The sequence below is a fragment of the Ceratotherium simum genome, chromosome 29 (genome assembly GCF_057802395.1).
Source record: "Ceratotherium simum simum isolate JZ-2026a chromosome 29, ASM5780239v1, whole genome shotgun sequence".
In the NCBI taxonomy this organism is placed as follows: domain Eukaryota; kingdom Metazoa; phylum Chordata; class Mammalia; order Perissodactyla; family Rhinocerotidae; genus Ceratotherium; species Ceratotherium simum.
The window spans coordinates 18,551,313-18,577,005 of record NC_141928.1 but is presented as its reverse complement, the minus strand read 5'-3'; positions in this window follow the sequence as shown (position 1 = coordinate 18,577,005).

The window sequence follows — 25,693 nt, the reverse complement described above, 5'->3', positions numbered from 1 at the left end:
ACTAAAAGTAGAATTATTGTGTCAAAGAATATGCACATTTAAATTTTTAATAAATATTTACAAATTGGCCTCAAAAAAAAAAAGCCACTCAGCTAAGTATAGCTAAAGAAGCTCAAATCATATCTGTCTTAAATAGCTGGATTCTGATTGAGCTTTTGTGTTTTTTTGTTTTTTTTTTTTTAAGTTTTCTGGGACACAAAGTAAGTTGAAAAGGTACCAAATCAATTGAACTTAAGGTATCTTCCAGCTTTGGCAGAGTGGACATAGTTGAAGAATGGAGCCAGACATTCCTCCCCTTCTCTTTGCAGCTTCGCAGAATATTTCTGGTTTAAAAACCACAAAGCAGGGCCGGCCCCGCGGCATAGCGGTTAAGTGCGCACGCTCCGCTGCTGGCGGCCCTGGTTCGGATCCCGGGCGTGCACTGATGCACCGCTTGTCAGGCCATGCTGTGGCGGCATCCCACATAAAGTGGAGGAAGATGGGCACAGATGTTAGCCCAGGCCCAGCCTTCCTCAGCAAAAAGAGGAGGATCGTCATGGATGTTAGCTCAGGGCTGATCTTCCTCACAAAAAAAAAAAAAAAAAAAAAAAAACCCACAAAGCAAGCTCCCACAAAGGTGCCTTTAGCATCTACCGGCTATTCTATGAGCCTCACGTCTCTGAGCTTTGCTAACACCTCCTGTGCTCTGCTCAGTTCAATAAACTCCAGAGGGCCTGCTTTCCCCCATAACCAGCAATGAGCTTTGATTCTTGCACCTGTATCCCCTTTTCTGGACAGTGGGGACTCCTGCTTGGCCACTGTGGGTGGCTTCAAACTCATAAAAGCCAGGCAACATACCTCAAAGGAGTAGCTCATCTGAGGGTGATTCAGAAACCAATAAAGGATGGCAAATCACTTTATGGAAATTAGCTTTTAATTATTCATTGGCAATTTGATTGCAATCCCGCAGGTGTCCTGATAGGCTGAGGATGACTTGATAAGTGGATTTTTTTCCTCTGTAAAATGCATTCAACACGTCCCTCCCAAAATCCACTTGCAATTTTCCAACTTGAAGAGACCATGGGGAAGAACCAGTCCATCACCTCTAGAATGAATAATCTCAGTAAAGATGTCATTATTCATTTATTAATTTGTTGAATGATTCTTATCCTCTGCTGATGAATCGTTTATGGAAGAGATAACGAAAAGAATTGATTAAAAAGAGAAAAAACTTAAAATCATCTGATGTGAGGTCATATTTTTACCTTTCCTTCACCACCCGTTTCCTGAAAGGCAGGCAGTATGGCATTATGGGAAAAAAATGGATTTTGAGCAGGTAGACCTGGGTTCCAACTAAAATGCCACCAGTTATTGGCTGTATGACCCCAGCAAATCAATCAACCACTCTGAACTTCTATTTTCTCATATGCAAATATGAGGATGTTAAAATCTTGAATAAAGAATGAAAATATAATATGTGGGCCTAGAAAAATTGTTGGCTTTCATAAATGACAGTGGATATGATCATCATGCAGCAAACTCTTCTTTGAAGTGCCTTGGGAGGTTAATCTCCAGCTAGCTGGGGCCTGAGGGCATTTGGCACTTTACAACCTGTCCACAGGCACATTTACATGTGATTACATCTGGAAGGTTTGGAGTGCTGAATTCAAAAACTGCTCAATCACCTTATCAACCTCCCCCTAGCAGCAAAAGCCCTCTTAAATGAATGTCCTGCAGATTCCAGCTTTGAAGATAGAATAGAACCTTCCCCTTATCCCTTTAACCTTATCATTAGAACCATGGCCATGAATAAAATAAAATAAGATATTTGAGAAATCTTTCCTAACCTCTGAATTGCTCTTCAGATATAATTATGATAATAATGGCACCCTATGGTCTTACACTTAGAAAAGATCTGATTATTACTAATTATTGAGTGTCCATACATGAGAAGATAAAAAAAAATAGACAATACTAATCTAACCACTAGCTTGATGTATTGGTTTCAGTTTATTCCCTAATTTAACTCTTCAAGACCTACTAGCAAAAACACAGGTCACTATTGTAATTTTTTTCCTCTCTCTTTTTTCTGTAGTGTGCTTTTCTTCCTCCTATCCTCTCAATGTTCCTTTTTCTTTTTCATAGAGTTGAAATTATTTTGTCAAAATACAAAAAGGGACAGAATAGAAAAAATAATTTAGTAATTTGGGTTTGTAAAACACGTCACGCTCATTTTTGTTCATGATCTAACTCCTTCTTACTTTTTTGGCTTACTCTTTCACCATTATTTTCTTCAGGACATATGACTTTCAAGAATGAAAAAGGTCTCTGCTCTATCAAAAGTTGTTAGCACCCAAGGGAGGTCTTCTGCTCGCGGCAAGACATGTCAATAGTCACGAGGCAAGGTGGTAGGAAAGAAAGGACTTTTTCTTACAGCTTGCTAGCAAGAGGGAAGATAGCCAGTTATTGTCTCAAAGAACCACCTTAAGGGGGCACAAAATCTTCCAGCAGGTATATAGGCCGATAGGTTACAGGGGAAGGGAATGTTGACCCTCAGGTATTACAGACTGGGAGTCGCCACACCAGATCTTTCAGTTTTCATTGATGATGGCTATCAGCATAGACTCTCTGTTTGGGGGTCATCACATTCTTAAGGAACTCAAAAGAACAAAGTTATCATCTTATCACAGCTGGGAGGTACATGCACAAGCAGGGGTTGTAAAATGTACAGAACAGTTAGATCTCCTGGAGGGTGCATATCCAGCTGGCTTAGTTTGTCAGAGGTCATTCAAAGTTACAATAGGGTTTCTTTTCTACGATGGCTTCCCTCATGTCAGCCTTGTCTTGAGCTGGTATCAGTCACATTATAACACATCTTTCCCAAGCTCTTAACACCAGACAGGCAATAAACTCCATTCCGCATTCCTTGAATCTCATTCATGGAGTGGTTAGTTCAGTGTGAACCACAAAGTCCAGAAGGAGAAGGCATAAAGACCAGTGAGAAATCTGAGAGAAGAGAAAAGGCAATGTTTATCCTCAAGCCAAGGAGAATCTGTGAGGAATATGCACTGTTTTGTAGGGCAGATGCTTCTACTTACCCCGCGTGAGGAAAGATGATTGGAGCAAAGAATATGTGCTTTCCTACTGCTCTTCCCATATGGAGAACCTATCCCATCTTTCTTTAGACAAAATAAAGGGGTGTGAAACTTTCATAGAGAAGAGAGAGAGAGAAAGAATACATCAAAGGAAAGAGACCAGAAGAGACAAGTAAAGAAATGATGAGAAAGAGAAAAACTGGCAAAGAGACAGAAAAAGGAGAAAGACCCAGAAAAGAAAATGCCAGAGAAAGTGGGAGGGATGCAGACATAGAACTGGAGAAAGGGAGAGAGAGAGAGAGAAGAAAACAAAGAGAAATAGAGAGAATCATTTGTATTCTTGGGACAGGTGGTAAGTGCTACAGTGAAGGGTCAAGGAAAATAATACAGTGTCAAAGTCAACATCAGATTAAATCAGAAAACTTGGGAGGAAATCGTAGCAAAATTAAATCTAATGGAACAGAAGGAGGTAGAGAAGAGGGGGAGGCATCTGACAGCTGGGACCTGGGGCAGAGAGCAATGAGGGATTGAGTAAAAAAAGAAAAATTGGCAAAGGCACAGGCATGCACTTCAAAATCAGACAAGAGAAGTACCTGAGATCTGTGGAAAAGTTTGGGTTTGAGACCTGGGAAGCAGCAGGAAGAGGGAGTCAAGTCAAATGCAAGCCCTGCAGGGGCCTGGGACTTGAACTACGTGTTTAGCTACAAATAGCATGGGGTTAGGAGGACGGAGACTTGGGCTCTGACATCAGTCCTCTCATGCATAAAGAGTGTGACCTTGACAAGCTGAGTAAACAATAGGGACTTCAGTTTCTTTATCTGTTAAATACGGTGGATGGCCTAGGAGGCCCCTCTTGACTCAGAGATGGTTTTGAAATCTCAAAGCTGAGGTTAATTATTCAAGGTGGGTGGAAACTCAGGATGGGTTTATGGATGGCATGATAAGTTGAGATGTGACAAGAGCCTTGGTGTGTGGAGAGCGCTCATCACAAAGGGCCTCAACTACAAGTTGACAATGAGGTAGTGGAAAGAATGCTGGACTCTCTGTTTTGGTGTCTGTCAGAAAATAGCTGTGTGACCCTGGGCAGTCCCTTGACTTGCCTTGGCCTCTGTTTTCCAAAGTGTGCAAAGTTCATGTGGGTTTGTGTGGGGAGGTGGGGAGCTAGGAGGTTGGTGGATTGGACCAAATACTAAGTAGCCTATTCAAATGCCTTCCAGGGACAAAGTAGCCAGTAAAGAGGCCAGGTGGGGACTATGGAGAACCAGGAGTGTCATACCTGCCTGAAGGGGGATGGTTGGTATTTGACTGGAACTAATTGTTCAGCTGTGGGTATGAAAGTCAAGTATTACTAGATCTCCTAATGTTTTAAAGAGAAGTTTGAATTCCTGATTTGTATGGAACATGCAATGGTCAAACAAACACGAGTGAAGATTTCAGCCTGACTAAGTACGAATGGATCCACCAGGTTGCAGTATGCAACATTTGGAACAAATGCTCTTTTAAAAGGGCCATTCTATGCTCTCCAATTCTAGAATTCTGTAACATAAGGAAGGAGAGTTCTTAGAAATGAAAATGAAAATCAAAGGTAAATGATAGAGGGAGTGGTCTACGAAAGAGGTTTAATGCCATTTTCTCTTCTCTTCTTTTCTTTTGTTCCAAGGTTTGATTGGTTCTATACTCCCCGTTTCCGTCCAAACTCCAAGAAGCAGTGTCTCTTCAATGCTACTCATGTCTCCTCCTTATTTTCTCTTCTATCCTTGTCTTCATCCTTTCCTTCTTACAGCCTCTCCATACCCCATTTTTAAATCCATCCCTACTCCACATTCCTGGTCTTGATCTGTTTGCTACCTCCATCTTCCTCCTTTCTGTCTTTGGTCCTCATGACTCAGAGCCCTGGGGTAGCACCAGCCCTGGTATCTGAAGGAAAATGAAATTCTACTATATGGGAAGTTAAAAGTATTTCTGCATTGGGATATTTAATCATTTGAATCCCTGATAGGAATAGTTCTTTTTGTGTCTTCCAGCAATAAATCCAGGCTGTATCTAATCTCTGATCTCAGAGAGAAGAGAATTAACCAGCTGAGAGTGTGACTAGAAATGAAACCCACAGAGAAGGGAGTGAGAAAGAGACCACTTTATCTATGTGTGCATGCAGCATAGTAACATGGAATCTGTGAGCAAGGGAGAAAAGAACGATTCTTGGGTACTCTTTCCTCATCAAACTACAACATCTCTTAAAACGCTTGAGTTTTCTCTTCTAAAATCATCTTATTTTTGCCCCTCTATCATCCTTACTCATCCTCCAAGAAACCCCTTGACTATTCCTCTGCTTACTTAGATAGATCTCATTAGTCGTTTCTTTCTTAGTTTTCTCTCTCCTTCTAATTTCTCTTCTCTCGCAAAAGAGTTGTTGTTCTTTGTCGTTGTTCTCTGTTTCCCACCAGATCATAACAGTATCTGTCTCAGTGACCACTGCATCCTCTTTGTTTATTGCATGTCTGGCATGTAGTGGGTACTTAGTCTGCCTGAACTATCTCCCCATCACACACACACACACACACACACACACACACACACACACACACACACGGGGAAGGGACATTGCTGTTCTTCTCATCTCACTCTCTCGGGTGGTGTTTACAGCTTACCAAGATTGTATACGACTTCCTCTAAAAATACCGTATCTAGAGTACCTGGCTCACCTCTACTAAGCTCTTTGAGGATAGAAGCCAAGACCTATATTTCCTCTACTGCACCAGAAGTGTCCTTAATTCATAGCAGAGACTCAGTTTTATACCAGGTTTCTTGGGGGTAAAAAGACTTGCTTTCTAAGCCAGGCTGTACCTCTCTTCATCTGTGTGAATCTGGACAACATATTTGAACTCTTTGAGACTGTTTTCCTATCTCTAACATGCAGACTACATGATCTCTCAAATATATATGCATCTTTTTTTGTATATAATTGTATTTTGATTTTATAATTCTATTTGAATATTTTTCTTCTAGATAATTCCAGATAATTCCTCCTAATAAATAAAATCAACAAGAATATGTGGCTCTGCTCCATTGTTCAAGAGTGCATCCTACTTAGGACCAGGAGAAGAAGGGAAAACAAGGTTAAATGCAATGCAATAGAAAATTAATAAAGCAACAGCAATCTCTGATGTATACATCCTACTGGGAAGAAATACGGCCCCAAACAGCAGAGCAGCTGGAATGTGTAATTCCTATGGAGGAAAGGAGAGCAGAGACCATGTCTGTTGCCTCTCTCAGCAAGTCATGTTCCTTTTGTGGGGCTCAGTCTTATGTAAAGTGAAGGCTTAGAATAAATAATCTTTACAGTTTTCTCTGGGCTCTGACATTCTAGGATTGGAGAAAAAGCAGCTTAAGACTAGATAGTAAAAGTCCAAATTGGAGAAGAATTGAAAGTAAATAATTTTGATACACACATCACAAAGTAAGCCATGTTTGCAAAGGAGGCTGCAAGTTGGGGTTTCAGCCTCCACTATCCAACACAGGAGGGCACAGCCTGCCCTCATCCTGATCTGTAATTCTGTAAAACTTTTTCTTCCTCATATACGTGTTTCTCTCTCTCAGCCTTTCTTCTCCTCCTCTCCTCCCATCTTGCAGAGACTCTGACATCTTGTTTACTTCTAATACTTGAAATAAATAATTATTTCAGATGCATATTCTCTTTACTGTCAACACACTTAAAAGAACATGTTCAATACATCAAAGGCACCGACTAATTTAAGAAAAAAATACACACACAAAGTAGACAAAAGTATCTTTCCTGAAATATGTTTTCCTGCTCTGATTTAAAAAAAAAATACATAAGTATGCCTTGATGCATTCCAAAACCTCTGTCTCTCCACTTACTCTCTATTTCTATGGTTAACATGATCTCTATCTTCATATATCTTTCTTTTCTTTTTCTTATTTATTCATTTTTTTGCATTTCTCTTTTCTCTGGTCTCTATATCTTCTTCTTTTTTCTCCTCTATATTCTTTTCTCTACATGACACCACCTTTCTCATGGTCTCTTTGTAGATACATAAGGAGAAATTTAAATTAATATGGATATAGATGCATGATAATAAGATCAATTTTATAATTGTAACTTAGCTGCACTTCAATGAGACTGAATAATCTACAGCAAAGTTAAAAAAAATTAGGGGCCTACCTGGTAGTGTAGTGGTTAAATTCGTGCACTGCACTCCCGGGTTCACAGGTTCAGATCCCGCACAGACCTATGCACCACTGATCAAGATCATGCTGTGGCGGCATCCCACATACAAAATAGAGGAAGATGGGCACAGATGTTAGCTCAGGGCTAATCTTCCTCACTGAAAAAGAGGAAGATTGGCAATGGATGTTAGCTCAGGGCTAGTTTTCCTCACCAACAAAAACAAAAACAAACTAGAAATTAGTCCTTCCTGCTATTGGGTAGAATGACTATATGTATCTCCCTATGATGCAGCAATTTCACACCTGGGTACATCTTCAACATAAATATGCCCACCAAAACACATGCAATTGAAAATTCATAGTGACACCATTGGTGATGGCCAAAAATTAGATCCTATCCAAATGCTCCTTGAAAGTAAGGTGAAAAGTAAATTGTTTATAGTCACACAATGGATTATGATACAGCAATTAGAATGAACAATTAACAATAAACAACAATATACACTACTTTGATTTAAGCACTGCAAGACCCCATGGAATTTCACTCTGGTTTTCTAGCACCATTCTCTCCTTCCCACTGCAGCCCTTAGCAGATGCTGTGGGGAAAATCAGCCTAGCCTTTGGGGCACCTCCAGATTCTAACCCCTCATGCAGGCTCATATGACTGTCAAAAGTTCCACTGGTTTTCTCTTCCTCAGAAGAGTTTCTTTGCCTACTGCAAGCCTTACCTCCAGCCTGTGCCTAGACTCAAGAAATGACCCCAGGGAAGAAAGCAGTCATTCTACCAGATTAGGAAAGACTCTCTTCTGTCTGGAATTTAATTCTACATTCTTTACTTTCCATAGATTTCTGATCACTTTTTAAAAATATGTTACTTTTGTAATTTGTGGTTTTATTCCCCTAGTAGTTCCAATAGAAGCAATGATTTGTTGCTACCTTCTGCTTCCAAACCAGGAGTAGAAGTCTTCTCATGTTTGAGTTTCAATACTTCCGCTTACTAGCGCGGTAAACTTAGGCAAAATCTATGACTCCTCATCCTGAAAATTGAGATATAATAAGACCTCCTCCATAAGGCTAGTGGGAAGATTCAATGTGATAATACATGCAACATGCTCTAAATGATGCCTGGCATATGATAAGAATTTTTAAAATGGCATCTATAGACTTATCTAGTTTTGTAGATACTAAAAATGATAGAATTTGGGAGGCCTACTTTAAAATGAGTACAAAATTACAAACACAAAATGAATCAAAAATAATATTTGATTAGAAAAGGAAAGAACTCATAATAAACTTGTAAGAAATTTTTAAAGAGCCCCCAAATCCAGAAAATGATGTAATTTTTTAAATAAAATAATTAACTTTCTGACATATTTCTGTAATAATTTTTGTTAGATATTTTTTCGTTTGGCTTCATTTGATTGTGTCTTTCTATGACAATGCTTTTGTAGTATTCTCTAAAGAGAGAATAAAAGGTAATTTGATCTTTTCTCTAACAATGGTGCTTAAAATTTGTTTTCCACTAAAGATAATTTAAAGAAGTTTCTTTGGGCTTCACTAACTATTGTAATGTCATGTAAATTTTTAAGATCGTGGTCAAATTTGTGAAAATTTTTAGAAAGTTTGTTTCACATGTGAGCTGTAAAATTTAAAAGCATTTTAGACTTTCTTACATGCTTTTTGAGCTTACAGATTTAGGAATATTACTGAAAGCCATTTCTTTTTTTTTTTTTTTTTTGTGAGGAAGATCAGCCCTGAGCTAACATCCATCCTAATCCTCCTCTTTTTGCTGAGGAAGACAGGCTCTGAGCTAACATCTATTGCCAATCCTCCTTCTTTTTTTCCCCAAAGCCCCAGTGGATAGTTGTATGTCATAGTCGCACATCGTGCTAGTTGCTGTATGTGGGACGCGGCCTCAGCATGGCCGGAGAAGCAGTGCGTCGGTGCGCGCCTGGATCCGAACCCGGGCCACCAGTAGCGGAACACGCGCACTTAACTGCTAAGCCACGGGGCCGGCCCTGAAAGCCATTTCTATACTGGAATGACTAGAAATAACTTATATATTCACAAAAGTGACTCTGAACCCTGTAAATATATTTCACTTAGACCCAAACACGGTGTATCCCCAACTCAATTAATCATTATCTAGACTCCAAAAATGTTCACAGCTACACAGTCATCAACCAACACGAGAGAAAACATGACATAATGGAAGTTACAGTGGAAAGAGCTGTTTTAATCAGTTATAGTTAACCCATTTCACTGGTGAAAATTTTACAATAAAATATACGACCATGTGAAAATCTCCTTGGACCTTAGATGGATCCATGCAAGGGAGCAGCACTGAAGATTATGCTTCATTAGCTTCTGAGTAAACCTCCCTCCATTAGTAGCTGTTATTCATGACTTTTCCTTTCCTGAGCAAAGCAAGCAGATCTCCTGCCTGTTTCACCCTGCTTCCTCTGGCCCTGCCAGCTTCTGACGGTTTGCCCGGCTGTTGTGGTACTGCTGTAGCCTTTTCCTAAGTCTGTTTTCGGACTGTCCAAGGTGGTAGCCACTAGCCTCATGGGGCTATTTACATGTAAATTAGAAATGAATTTATTTGCATATAATTTAAACTCAGTTTCTTAGCCACATGAGCCAATTTTCAAGGGCTCAACAACCACATGTGGCTAGTGGTCACCATATTGATTAAAGCAGATATAGACATGCCTATTATCACAGAAAGTTCCATAGGATTCTGCCACTCTAGACACATCCAGCAGATTATCTAGTAGGTTTGGAAGATGCTGCATAAAACATCTTCCTTTGAATAGTAAAGCATGAAAAATCCTGCCATGAAAAAACCCACCTAACCCAGTTTTTCCCAAACATATTGCCTGATAGAATCCCTCCACATCCTCCACATCCTCCTTGTTTGGGTTTTTTTTTCTTGCATCTTAGTCATGCTGCTTGGCTTCTTATCTCACAACTCCTATGGAAACAAATAACATAAAAACAAATGAAAAGACAACTCTTTAAATCGTTATCTGATACCAAACTCTTTGTATTCATTATATCACATAGTCCTCATAAAAATTTTATGCAGATAAATTAGTCATTTTATTTCGTACATGAGGAAACAGTGTTTGCTGGGTTAAGAACCTTACTTAAGATCACACAACAAATAAATGATAGAACTGGAACCTGCCCCCTGGGTCCCAGACCACCCCCATACTCTGCGTTCTTCTTTTGTGTTTGACTAAGTTTCAGGATATGTACGGTTGCAAGGCCATACAGTGAATCTAGTGAGTGGGTGTGGTTGCCTCACAGAGTCCCAGAAAAGGTCCTGATGGTCTTGTTTTTGGTGGTGATGGTAGAGTAAACTGGAGGAAACGAGGTCATTTTAGAACAAATTTAACAATACTGACATCTTCTTAGCTTTCTGTAAAGTTTTATGTATGCTTTCCCCAAGATGTTTTAGCACTGGATTCTTAACGCCGACTCTCTGATGTAGGGATTACTGCTATCGTCCTTTTACTACTGGGAAAGGAGGCTCAGTGGTTCATAATTATTAGCTCAAGAACAGAATTCTTGTAGCGAACTGAAACTTAAATCCAATAAGTGGTTTTCAGCATTTTTTTAAGTTAGATTTGGAACATTCTGCTCAAATAAAAACTTATATGGAAGTATAAGGGGATGGAGGAGCTGCTCCAATCAGCTTGGTGTTCTCCTCCCTCCCTCTTGCTCCCCGTTGCCTTGGAACCCTGCAAGGCCTCAATGACCCACTAGGATTTTATGGAGTAGAGTTTGGAAACAATTTTAATAGATTCTGTAGCCTCTTTACTATGTATCACAGGAAGTGTCCCTGAACAGGTTGAAACATATGAAGGAAAACCTAAGAATAGCAATTCAATTATGTGCTCTAAAAAGAAAATTTAAAATTCTTGATGAGTAATCTGAAAACTTGGAACCATTCTTGTCAAACTAATGATTCTTTGGTTACCTACTCAGAGACAGAATATGGGGTGAAATAAAGCATGCAATTTACCCAAGGGATAATGACGATGATCTTTATGTCTTGATGCCTACTTATCAGAACTTACAGGAACTCCGAGACCCAAAGGAGATTTATAAAAGATATATGGTTGAATGGCAATCTTTCTCAGGTTTAGTTAAGGTGGCAAATAAAAAAGTATGCAAGATTAAAAGCCTGAAGACCAGATGTATGTTCTCCATCTAAAAGATTCTAGCTAATTGAATTAATGCAACTTGCTCAACCTTTCTGATATTAAATAATCTCTTTCTCTCTCTTTCTCTTTCTATCTCTCTCTCTCTTGCTTTATTCACACACACACACACACACATACACACACACACACACACTGTCCTGTCCTTCAGGCTTGAAAAGCTAGAGAGTGAAAGGGGATGGCATGCCTTACAAACTGTAAAGAACTACATAAATGTGATGTATCCTTGCTATCTGTATTCCCTTTTCCCTTTTCTCTCTCTTTGGCAGTAGAACTCAAGTCAACACTGTCAGGAAGGTGGATTGCCTACAGGCAAAAAGCCCTGGTTACATGGGGCCTTAACATGACCTGTGTTTGACACAACTTGTCTTGGGCAATAAGTTTGGAGATGACCAATGCAGTATGTCTCTGCAAGCCCATAAGGAGATTTTTTTAAAAGACAGAGACTGCTCCTCCCTCACCCCCCCTGCCTATGCTTGAGCAGTTTTGTTATTTGTAAGGTTATCAGAAAATATGAAATTGCCAAAAAGAATGTGTCACTGACAGATTTGAGAGTCAGGTGTTTTTTGTGTGTGTGTGTGAGTCATGCGAGCACGCTTCTACAAGGGGGGGCACTGCAATTCCTTTGTTCTAAAGGGCAGTTCTCCTCAGAAGTGGCCAATCAGTCACTGTCAACTGGGAGAGGAGAAGGAGGGGGCGGTGGTAAGTGGGGAGGGGACAGGCCAAGTTTGCTCAGAATACTCATTGCACAGGACGATCCCCACAGCTTTTGCGCACCCAGTGTAAACACGGACAGCCCCATTCATCACAGGGCTCCCTTCTGCAGCACACGTCCAAAGCACAGCAATGATTTAGTGCCTGCAGCTGGAACTGCACTACGTTTCTCCAAAACAGTGGAATTTAAAAATGAGGAGGTGGAAATGGAGAAGAGGCAGGGGTTTACTGGGAGGGAAGAACTAATTTCCGAGAAGAGGAGAGATGGTAACAAGGGTGAGCTACTACAGTAGACCACCCCCCTTGCTTTAACTTCAGTCCTCCCCTAAAAAAAAACTCATTGGTTTTGGCGTAACTTAAGCTAAAACTTTTGAACCAGTGTTGCTTCTGCCTCACTGCTTGCCCACGGCCCTGACGACACGTACGCTGTGGGTCTCAGGGTCTTCTTTAATGAGTACTGATCCAGATCTCTTGGAAACTTCTGTGTGGACAATGTACAAACCCAGCAGGACAAGAAAACAAATAGCTTGAGTTTTTATTAGACATACATATCTATCATTCATTCATTCATTCAACGAATAACTTGTAGCATCTATTACATGCTAAGTTCTCTGCAGAGTACTACAGATACAAAAAAAAAAAAACAAAAAACCTGGTCTTGGGGCATTTATACTTTAGTAAGGCCAGCAGACTCTCAAATTAAAATATGAATTTTTTTAAGTCTAGCACATAATAGATGCTCAGTGAGTGCTGAAAGCCAGAATTAGAGAATGCTATCAAGTTTTATGGGAAAAATTCTTTTTCTTTGAAGATAGGATAAATCTTTTTAGAAGGATTCTCTGAGTGGAGAAGGAACAGAGTATATTTCAGATTCCCCAGAGCGAAATGTGTCAATACAGTGAAGGAACTGTAGGAAATTTTGAAAAGTTTTCAAACAGGCTGTAACATGATTATGGTTGTTTGTTAGAAATGTAATACAGTGTAGGTGTTAAGGGTGGATTTGAGGGAGGAAAGAGACAGAGACCTAAGTTAGCAGCCTATTTGGAGAGTCTGGACAAGAGATGATGAGAACCTGCACCAGGGTGTGGTGATAGGAAATGGGGAGGTGAGGCATACTAGCACTGTGTCAAAGGGAGAATTTTTAGGACTTAGTGACCATTTGGATGTAAAAGCTACTGTCTCTCAGTTCCAGATCCACCTTTCATTTTTGTCTTTTGATGCTGGGACTGGACTTCTAAAATTACACATTTTTCTGGTACTCGGCTTCCTGGAAGGTTCTGCCACTAAGGACCACTAAAAGGAAGGTAGGAGACAAGCAAAAGAGACTTACTCCTTCTTATTTTGCTTCCTGTTCTTGGCAGAAATGACCTAGGAATGACACCTTAACCTGGTAGCACAATTGTTTCCAAACTGCAGCTTCTTTTAGCACGCACGTTGCATCTTCTCAGGGGTACCAGTCAGAGCTTGCCAATGCCCCCCTTCTCAATAGTCAGAGCCCCAGTTCTCTGATATCTTCTAACTGAGGGTCTAGGTTATAATCATCTCAACCTCTTCTCTTTATTCTTATAATCCTAGGGATAATAGCTGATTCCTACAGCCCTTAATTCTGTTAGTTCTCTCTCTCACTCTCCAGCTCCCCAACACCTGTATAATCAATTCCCTACATTAAATCTCTCTTAAAAATACCTAGTGAGGCATCTGTTTTTTCCTGCCTAAACTCTGACCAATGCAGTTGTCATTGAGAATTCCAAGGAGTGTAATGCATGGGTTTTATGAAATGTGAGGCTGATATAAAGATGGCAGAGGAGAGCAGTTTTGTTCAGGCAAGGCAATGAATTTAATTTGAGCACAGCGCTTGTGGTGGGCAAATAGAAATATGTGTCTGAAATGGAAGAGAGGTGTTACAGTTGGAGAGGATGATATGGAAGTGATAAATATATAAGTAAAACAATAACCAAAACTTTGGAATAAAGGAGGCTCTGAAAGACATGTTATTTTGACAGTATCATGGAAACGTGGGATAAATATTGAAACTGCCTCAATTAATGTAGTGTTTGACGATTCTGCCTGTGATGTAGACAGGTGCAGCAACATTACAATGTGGAAATGTGAAATTTTCCCTCGTATGTTAGAGATGTGTGTCTTGAAGTCATCTAACTTGATCACCTCTATTTGGATCCAAATAATATATATGTTCTTGATACAGCACAGGAATCAATATTCCAGAGTGAATTCTTTGGATTAAAAAAAGACTTTGGATAACATATGTTGACATGTAAGATGGGAATAGACTATGGAGAGATTTAAAATCTAATCTAGAGGTGTTGGACTCACAAAGCCCTATTGACTACCTATCGGGGCCAGCATTTTGGAAAGATTAATCTGGCCATGAGGATTGGATTGTGTGGCGGAGTGAGAGATTTAGAACGGTTGTGCATATTTGCAGGTATTTGGGGGATTGTTGCAGTAATCCCAGCATCCAATAAGATGCTTTTCTCAATTAGGATTATAAGAGGAGAAATTGAAATCAAGAAGCAGATGTATATGAAACTCCAAAAAGCCGAGAAGTATTGGGATGGCTAGGTGAAGAAGTATATAAAGTATGTAAAGGAGAGACACAGGTCAAATGTAACTTTAAGGTTTTAATGCTGGCTAACCAAGGTGATAAAAAATAAAAACTGCCTTTCACTGAGCCTGGAGGTGGTTTGTTGAGAAGCTGGTTTGTCAGAGAGAGAAGCTGAGTTCAGGTTTGCAGATGTTAATTTTGAGTTGATAAGCTGATAGTGAGGAATCATAGTGGCAAAGGTCAATCAGTATTTGAAGATAAGTGAATGCAGTGGTGAGCATGTATGCTATTTCTCCAATTTCTCCAGTCTTCCCCATTTAGGATTAAGATTAAGAGAAGGAGGGAGGGGAAAGGGAGGGAGAGGGAAAGGGGATAGAGGGAGAGAGATCCCACTTTTAGAACTTTAAGAAATGAGTTGTTGGGCCTGCCCCGTGGCTTAGCGGTTAAGTGCGCGCGCTCTGCTGTTGGGGGCCCTGGTTCGGATACCGGGTGCGCACCGACTCACCGCTTCTCCGGCCATGCTGAGGCCGCGTCCCACATACAGCAACTAGAAGCATGTGCAGTTATGACATACAACTATCTACTGGGGCTTTGGGGGAAAAATAAATAAATAAAATCATAAAAAAAAAAAAGAAATGAGTTGTTTTAAAGCTTTTATTTTTACCCTTAAATAAATCCCATTGGAGAATCCAGTGTGTATTACACCAAAGCAGAGCTGTTCTGACTGAAATGGGAGGAGAGGATCCTTGAAGCCCTTTCTGTGCAGCATTCTCTCTATATTCTCTCTACACGTTCTCTCTACACTAGCTACGGCAAGATGCCTTCTGAAACTCTAATGTGGAACCTAGGTCTCCCCAGAATACAGTTGGAAAACCAATGAACTAAGTCCAGTTTTAGAGAGGAGGTAATCAAAGTCCAGGGAAATAAAGTCATTCCAGTCATCTGAGTGAATCTGCAATATCTGAGTGATCTCCAGGGGAGAGTCAACATTTCCTGTCTCCAGTGCCATCACTTTTTATCATCCAGGATCAAACATTCATATATTGAGTTCCGAAAAACTGTAATTTGCTGTGCCAGGTGTGTGCTATCTAAACAGCACGGTGCCCTTTAACTCACAGAAGATGGTTCTGACCACTTAAAGGCAAAATTGTTCCAGGCAGCGTCTTCATACCAGGATTTCCATCAATGCCATGAGTCGCCTAAAACAGCAATGATAACTTGAACCTCACTAGTAAGGACTGCTTCTCTGGGAAGAATGTTGACGATGTTAAATGACTAATGAGGGTGATTTGGAAAGACTGTCTGGGTGACTGTTGGACAGATGTTTCCACATGTGGCAGCCAAGCTGCAACAGCAGCATGCGATGAAGGAAAGTACACCGAATTACAAGCTGCATGACCTGGATTCAATCCCAGCTCTGCCTTTATTATATAAAAAACTTGGAAATTATTAGCTCTCATGTTGTATATGGAGACCTGCACATGTGGATGTGACCATTAAGATAAAAGGTCACCCAACACATTTTGTCACAAACAAAATTTGAACTGATGTCAAGTCTTGCATCTTTTTCATGGAGTAATATGAGACTAGTGTCTGGTATTGGGCCTGGGAGAAACCCAAAATGACATGTGATATAATCTCTTCATTTGAAATGCCCAGACAGGAATGGTCTAAGGAAGTGACCAGCCCCATGTAATGTTGTCTTTTAGTAGAAGAGTCATAACTAACATTCAGTTCTTGTCTGACTCTCCATTCTGGTGTTTGAACCCTGAATAAAAAGCCAAAGTCTGTGTCAATGCTTTTGAGATCATTCACTTAACTTATATCTTGAACACTCACTATGTGTAAATTTCTGAGAAATGTGTTATGGAAAAGACAATGATAAACAAAATTAAGTATGATTCTGACAAGAGATTTTCACATATTGATGTATATGAGGTAACTATTCAGGTTCAAAACTGATTCAGCTTGAAGTAAAGGAGCCTGATATGGCCTATCAAACATACATTGTATATCTGCTTTAACCATTAAAGTAAAGAATACACTCTCTTAGGATAAGAATGCATACTTCCCCCTCCTACACCCTATTGGTAACCTTTCCTGGCATCAGGGTCATGTTCACCTGCTAATTTGCAACTTAAACTTTGACAAAAATTCTTGTGATTAAAGTTTCAGAAGCCAATGTAGGCTAACTTTTAAAAACGTGGATTTTGAAAGAATTTTGGATATCTCCTTAAATCCAAAGAGTTGAAGGGCTAAGACTGAGAAGTGGAGAGCAGGGAAGTTCAGATGACCTAGGGAAAAGTTTCTCTCTTTGATACTGATACTGAACCTCTTAATCTCAAGTTCCTGTGCTGATGCACAATAAGCCAATCACTGAGGCACTGGTGCTTGGAGATGGAGAAAGGTTTATTCAAATTGGCCAAAATTAGAAGCTGGGAGGATAGGTTATCTCAAATCCACCTTAATGAAAAAGAAAGCAGGGGGTCTTCATAGAGCTAAGGGGCTTGGGAGGAGGAGTTTCAGAGAGACAAAGGGGTAATCTGTGTTTCTCTCACTCCAGATAAGCCCTTGGGCAATCAGACTTCTGGGCATCAATGGCAAGTAGGGGCTGGTTATCTGGTGATCATAACTTCCTTAAAAGCATTCTTTTTCCTCTGCAAAACAAGCTCATAAATCCTTGTGACCCTTGAGTCACCGATCAAGTTAAACAAGAAAAATGCAAATTAACAAGATTAACTTCTTCTCATCTATGTCTGTGCTGAGAACAAGATTGAAGGGTAATCGTGTTCCTATTGAACATTTACAGTAACCCTCAGGTACCCAGCTTCAATACTGGGCACATCAATATGGCTCATCTGTCTCTCCTTTTGAGATTACAATCTTTCAGAAGATAGAATCTGACTGTTCCAATTGAGACAGCTCTTCACTTCAGGATAAAATTGGTATGGCCAGAGATATGCAGACAGATAATGCAGACATGGCAGTTGAGTCTCACCTCTTGGAATTCATAGAGATTAAAGAATCATTATGAGCTAGCAGCCCCTCTAAAAAGGGATCTAGTTCAATAAAACACAGCACCTGCCTTTAATGGGTTTGCTATTTAATCAGGGTGATGAGCAAGTAAATAGAATTGTAACAAAAGCCAGGAATTTATATGACACAATAGAAGCATAAAAAAGAACTATGTTGGCTCAAAGGAGGGAGAAAACTTTTTGAAAATGAAATCAGGATTTTTCATTCATTGTTGTCCTCTCAAATGTTCCCATTAATTTGAATACCTAGAATTGAGGTAAAAGATGTTTTCAACTATTCTACAATTCTCCTTTAAAAAGAACATGGAAAATTATTCTAGGTAAATAACATTTGAAAATGTTGGCATAATAAAACAATCCCAATTTGCAAAAGCTACATTTACAAAACTATTTTGAATAGAAAACTACTTAGGTATCCCTCTAGAGCAATGCAAGAGAAAAATAGACAAAATTGGGTTGCTCTAAAGGAGCAGGAAAAACTTATTCTATTTAGGAGACAAAGGAGTCACAACACAAATACAGTAGGTGGTGGACCTATAGCAGTCTTGAAATCCACTCTGAAAATTACTCTTGGTGAAGGGGGAGGAATTGTGAGTAGTTGATATTGGAGATGTGGCCTTAGACTCTGGATTAAAATAAGGTAAGTGGTTTAAGAGTAAGAGATATGCCACTCATGTGATCAAACAGCTAAAATTTTTAGAGAATGGGTGTATAAGTGGAGCTCCCACTCTATTATTATTATTTTTTTGTGTGTGAGGAAGATTGGCCCTGAGCTAACATCTGCCAATCCTCCTCTTTTTTTTTTTTTCTTTTTTTGTGCCGAGGAAGACTGGCCCTGGGCTAACATCCATGCCCATCTTCCTCCACTTTATATGGGATGCCGCCACAGCATGGCTTGACAAGCAGCGCATTAGTGTGTGTCCAGGTTCTGAACCGGCGAACCCCAGGGCCACCGCAGTGGAGCACATGCACTTAACCACCTGCGCCCCTGGGCTGGCTCCTGGAGCTCCCACTCTAGACGTAAGGTATGCCCTTCCATTCTGATAGAGAAAATGGAAGTTCTCCAGGAATGAGGGTCATTATTTTACTCACCACCTCCATTACTCATGCCTCCATTTTCTCTCATTTCTAATCCAAACCTACACTTTGTGAAGAATCTGCCTTTCTTCTCAAATCCTTCCATTGTCTTCTCAGTGCTAATGGAATAGAGTCCAAATTCCTTAGACAACTTTAAGAACTCCAATAACATGGTTCTTAAATATCTTTCTGGTCTCATTCCTGCCTCAATCCCCCATGAATGCTAAATTCCTGCCACATTTTGCATTTTCACTCACTTTGCTTTTGCTCATATTGATCTCATGAATGGAAATAGCTTTTTATCATGTTTTAGGACTGTGATGTTGTGATTTACAAGAAATACATGTTTGGTCTTCATCCCCATTTCTGGCACAGAGCTCTTAATACCCTTGGAATTTCCTAAGTGATAAGAGCAATAAAGGTGTTTTTGTTATGTTAATGAGGTGATGTTTTGAAAGCACAGAAGGATGGGGGCTAGTTGACAGGGAAACCAACCCCGAATAGAAGGGTGGAAATTTCCGTTCCACCTCCCTGACGTCTGGGGAGGGGAGAGGGGCTGGAGGTTGGAGCAATCTCCAACGGCCAATGATTTGATCAATCACACCTAGGCTTCATTACCTGGGGCCCAGAGAGCTTCTGAGTTGGTGAACACTTGGAGGGGTGAAAGAGCAGTGCTTCCAGAGAGCACGGAAGCTCTGAACCGCTTCCCCATACCTGGCCCTGTGCGTCTCTTCCATCTGGCTGTTCTTGAATTATATACTTTGTTTAACAACCTGGTAGTCTAGTAAGTAAAATGTTTGTCTGAGTTCTGTGACCCTCTCTAGCAAATTATCTGAACCCAAGGAAGGGGATGTGAGAACTTCTGGTTTATAGCCAGTTGGTCAGAACTATAAGTAACAACCTGGGCTTGTGAGGGGCCTCTGAAGAGTGGGAGTGGAGTGAGGGGCAGTCTTGTAGGACTGAGCCCTCAATTTGTGGAATCTGATGCTATCTGTGGTAGATAGTGTCAGAATTGAGCTGAATTGTAGGGCACCTAGCTGGTGTCTGGAGAATTACTTAGTGCTGTGGGGGGGGGGGGGGACCTCCTCCCCCACATTGGAAGTGGTCTCAGAACCATAAGAAGGACTTAGCTAGAATGCTTCATCTATGAAATTATCTCCTTGATTCAAAGCAAGTTACATGTGCCCATTTACTTTGTTTTGGTCTTTTCTATATTTAATTAATTTATTTCTGGACCTCAGAACTTTAAGCTCCCTAAGTAGGAACTGGGGACTGTACTTGAAAGGTAAAGACAGGGCCGGCCCCGTGGCTTAGTGGTTAAGCGCGCGCGCTCCGCTGCTGGCGGCCCGGGTTCGGATCTCGGGTGCGCACCTACGCACTGCTTCTCTGGCCGTGCTGAGGCCGCGTCCCACATACAGCAACTAGAAGGATGTGCAGCTATGACATACAACTATCTACTGGGGCTTTGGGGGAAAAAAATAAAATAAATAAATAAATAAATTATTATTAAAAAAAAAAAAGAAAGATAAAGACAGACTTAGACCTGCATCACGGATTTCATATTCCCTGGCCATGTGACCTTGGAAAGTTACTTAATTTCTCTGAGCTCTGTTCTATTCCCTTTGTAAAATGGGATAATGATGCCAGACTCTTAGACATGTATGTAAAGTATGTATATGATTTTAAATAAATTTGTATATCAATGGAACTATCAAAATTATTTTTACTTCTTATTTCTATCTTAATCAGATCTCTTTTGGTTGAAGAAGAGAGAAAACAGATCAACTAGTTTAAGGAAAGCCAATGTCTCAGAATCCAAGAGAATTTTATGTAACAAAACTGTTGAAAGGGGAAGGATGCAGATGAACCTCAGAGACAATGGGGAGCAGGGATGCAAATTCCACCAAACCTTGATTGGCCTGACTCGATTCCATCAAGTGCTCACTGTTGACTACCCAGAACCTCTGGCCAGTGGAGTGGAAATGTAGCAGAACATGGTACTCTCTCCTCTTGTCCTAGGGAATGGGGGCGCTTTCCAGTAGAAGGGGGTTTTGGAGCAAATAATACCATAGATGCCCATCAGAATATCCAGACTCATCAAGTCTCTTATGTAGAAACCCAATAAATACGAGAAGCAAGCAGGGCAAAGCAGGGAAGATATTTTTGTTTGTTTAGTTTTGGCTTTTGTTTTTTAGTGAGGAAATCTCCATAAAAAATAGAAGCCCTATGGGCTTTTTATAACCCTGACGATAATTGCAGATAAATGGTGTTCAGACTCATCAAAGAAAGCTCTCCCTTAAAAGAGATGTTGATGAAGGGGCACAAAGTTTCAATTATACATGATGAATAAGCTCTGGAGATCTGATATACAATAAAGTGACTATAGTTAACAATACTGTAGTGTATACTTGAAATTTGCTGAGATCATAAATCATGTGTTCTCATCATACCGTAAAAAAAAAGGTAACTGTGTGAGGTAATGGATATATTAATTCGCTTAATTGTAGTGATTATTTCACAATGTATACATATATCAAATCATCAAGTTGTATACCTTAAATATATACAATTTTCAGTTGTGAATTATACTGCAATAAATTTGGGGGAAAAAAGAGTCCATTTAAGTGCTTAATATGCTTCAGAAGTCCTTTGCCTACACCATGTCTCTGCACGAACCATTGCTCAGGGTGCCTTGATTGTCAAACATCAGTTGGCAGGATGACCTACATATAGACTGAATTTGATGCAGCTTCTTCTCCAATATGTAGTTAATGTGATTTTGGTTAAATTTCCTACGTTATTCTCTTACCCATATTTACAATTTGTATAGGTGCCAGCCATTGCTTCTTTAATTGTACAATCAAAATGTAGTCCTAATGGGGGTGACTGAATCACTGTGGTTTAGTAAATAAGTACAAATTTGGGCTCTAGTTCCAGCTTTGTCATTGATCAGCTGTGTGGCTTTAGGCTAGTTTTTTTAATCCCTCCAAAATTCTGGGTTGAATTTATAAGATAATTCTAGATGATTCTAAAGGCTCTTCCTGCTCTGGCATTCAAGGATTCTAAACCAATTCTTTGGTTTCTAAACTTTATAGTCTTACAGGGAGATGTTATGCATATACTCATTTAAAACATCTATTGAGCATCTCCTATATTCCAAAAACTTTGAGGATTTAGAAATACAGAGATAAATAAAAGAAGGTTTGATTCCAAATAGGCTCTCCATTTTCCTTCTCTTTCCCTTCTTAACAGCTGGCTTACATCAGGGGCTTGAAACAAACACCTGGATTATAAGGTAGAAAACATCCCCACCTTCACTAAGCACAAATCCCTGGGCATGAGCCCTCTGGAGTCGAATAAGCGCTCTATTTCTTTTCATCTATATTTTCTCCATCTGTTCTAATTACATCCCCTTCTTGGGAGTTATTAGAACTACTACTGTCTGCCGCAATGTAAGGGTGAGAAAGGTTAATTAACACTGAAGACAGATCCCAATTGCCCTACATCACACCCCTGTCCATGTGCATTAGACTGTGATAGGGTGCCCTCCTTTCTATGACCCAATGCTGCTCATGACTTCTCTGCCTGCTCCTCTCAGCCTCTTGAATGGCTCCCCTCTTTCCTGAATTGCTTCCAGAGCATCATATCCAGAGGCACTCATCCATGCTAATGTGGCAAAACACCTTAGTCGTAGGGAGGGGGGCATGTCATGTCAAAGAATAGAAAGGGCCATGTAGAAATGCCTTCTCCAGCACTCTCGGATCCAACCAGCATGAAAATCTGCAGCCTGACTTGGAGAGATAGGCAACACTACAATGACTGCAGATTGGGGGTAAGAGACCCAGGGAGATAGAATAATTTACGTGTGGTCACACAACCAGCAAAAGCCAGGATTCAAACCCAAGTTCAATACATTTTCCATTCCCTGCTTCTTTTTTCTGCTTCAAATTCCCCCTTTGTTTCCCCTGTAGTGTCCTATCACTTTATCTTTTCTTCTTCTTTTTTTTGTGAGGAAGATCAGCCCTGAGCTAACATCCATGCCAATCCTCCTCTTTTGTTTTTTTTTTTGCTGAGGAATACCGGCCTATCTTCCTCCACTTTATGTGGGACGCCGCCACAGCATGGCCTGACAAGCAGTGCGTTGGTTCTGGGATCTGAACCCGGGCCGCGAGCAGCAGAGCGCAAGCACTTAAGAGCTAGGCCACAAGGCCGGCCCCTGTCACTTTTGCCTCCTCCCATTTCTTCTATCTTTTTCCATTAATTTCAATTATTAAATGCCCTGTGGTCAGGTCTCATAGGCCCTTCTTCTTTTCCTTTGTCACACTGCATATTTTTAGTTATTAAAAATATTTGTTTAATGCTAAAAATACCTAAACTATCAATGCTGCGAAAGCAGGGATTTGACTGTGGTTCGCCACTGAATTCATAGCACCCAGCAGGTGCATAATTAACAATTATTCATTGAATGACTTCAGTAAAGGCAAACTGTTGTCTGTTTTTATTGATATGAAATCATATTTATTAAGTGCATACAGTGCACTGTAAGGTAAAGTGAGAATTACAGGAGGAGAAGACATTGCTAATGGATTTTCAAGTCGATTTAAGAAGAGAGCACAAGAACAAAATTTAACATTCAATTATTCTTTTATTTATTTATCAAATATATACTAATTATCTACTCTGTGTTAGGAAATATATTTGTGCCTTGGCCTAAAATAATAAGCAAGCCCATGTGTTTCATCCATAAATGTTGTTTGTACAGATAGACAATTAAACAGAATGTTATACTCTCAATAGATAAGTGGTAAAGAAGAAAGTGTAAATGGGGCTGTGGGAGGAGAAAGGATAAGTATCTAATCCATTGTTTCAAAGTCAGGGAAGAAATCCTGGGGAAAGTGGTGTCTAAGAACAGGTCGAGTCAGAGAGGCAAGGAAAGTTAAGGGTACAAATCATATCAAGAAGAAACAACACATACCCAGAAATGAAAGAAATAATATAAGCTATTTAGCATGGCTAGAAAGTAGAGTCGGAAGGGAGAAATCCTAAGATGAAGATAGGTAGGTAAATAGTGATCATTCAAGATTTGCTTCCCACCATGTGGTCCTAGAACAAGCAATATCAGCATCACCTGGGAGCTTGATGAGCACAACATCTAAGGCACGTGATTTAAGGAAGCACTCACTCTCATGCTCATGCAAAGTATAGGATTGGTACTAGCACTGCCCTGACAGTGAGTGTCTCACTCAACTCACCCTAGGCCTGGACCTGCACCCCAGATACACTGGATCAGAAACTCCAGTTTATTTAACAAGATGCCCAGGTAATGTGTATGCATATTAAATTCGAGAAGAACTGTTCTAAAAGGGTTTGTAAACCACCTTTGAGTTTGGATATTATCCTGGGAGCAATGGTTGTTATTTACAGGCATCAGGTAGGAGCAGGCTCCTTGCTTTATTTACAAAAGTCTCTCTGTGGGAGTGTGGGGAACATACTGGAAAGGGCCATGCCAGGAGCTAGAGAAGCCAGTTAGGAGGCTGATAGAGTGATTCTTTAAAGATTCTTTAAGATTCTGTTAAGATTCTTTAAATATTATATAGTGATCCAGGACCAGAGGAGTAGTCAGATTTGAGGCGTTTGATCAGATTTAGTGGATAGTTGGAAGTGTAGAGTAAGGATGAAGGAGAAATCAAGAACACCTGGGTCGGGCCGGCCCCATGGCTTAGCGGTTAAGTGCGCGTGCTCCGCTGCTGGTGGTCCGGGTTCGGATCCCGGGTGCGCACCGAGGCACCGCCTCTCCAGCCATGCTGAGGCCGCGTCCCACATACAGCAACTAGAAAGATGTGCAACTATGACATACAACTATCTACTGGGGCTTTGGGGAAAAAAGGGGAAGAGGATTGGCAGCAGATGTTAGCTCAGAGCCAGTCTTCCTCAGCAAAAGAAAGAGAGGAGTATTAGCATGGATGTTAGCTCAGGGCTGATCTTCCTCACAAAAAAAAAAAAAAAAAGAACACCTGGGTCATGGCTGTAGTAACCAGGTTGTCAGGACTGCCACTCACTAAAGTAAGAGGAAGAAAAGAACACAAGTACAGAGAGAAAATGATGAGCAAACACCCGGAGGTGTTAAATCTTATGAATTTTAGATTACACAACATGATATATGGGGGTCCAGATCACAAAGAAAGATATGAGGCAGATGGATTTCAGAACTGTCATCTCTAAAAATAATAATTAAGGCTGTGGGAAGAAAGAGGAGTTTTTAGAGAGTGTATAAAACAAGAAAAGATTAAAAAGTTGAAAAAATTATGGAATACCAATGTTTAAGCAATATCTGAATATTTTTATTTTGAAAATTATTTTCACACTCAATATATCATTTGAACTACACAAACTTTGTTTGGGTAGGCAGGGCGAGATTATTATCCTCATTTCACAGATAAACTGGAGCTTCTAGTTTGTTTGTTTGTTTTTTGGTGAGGAAGATTAGCCCTGAGCTACAATCTGTTGCCAATCCTCCTCTTTTTGCTGAGGAAGATTGGCCCTGGGCTAACATCCCTGCCCATCTTCTTCTACTTTATATGTGGTACTCCTGACACAGCAAGGCTTGATAAGTGGTGCGTAGGTCCATGACCAGGATCCAAACCTGCAAACCCTGGGCCACCGAAGCAGAGTGTGTGAACTTAACCACTATGCCTCTGGGCCAGCACCCTGGGGCTTGTAATTTTTAAGTTGTTTTGGCTAATAAATTATCTAGCTGAATACACACATGGAGCAGTTCCAATTGTATTGTAAGGCATGCAGTTAAGAGAG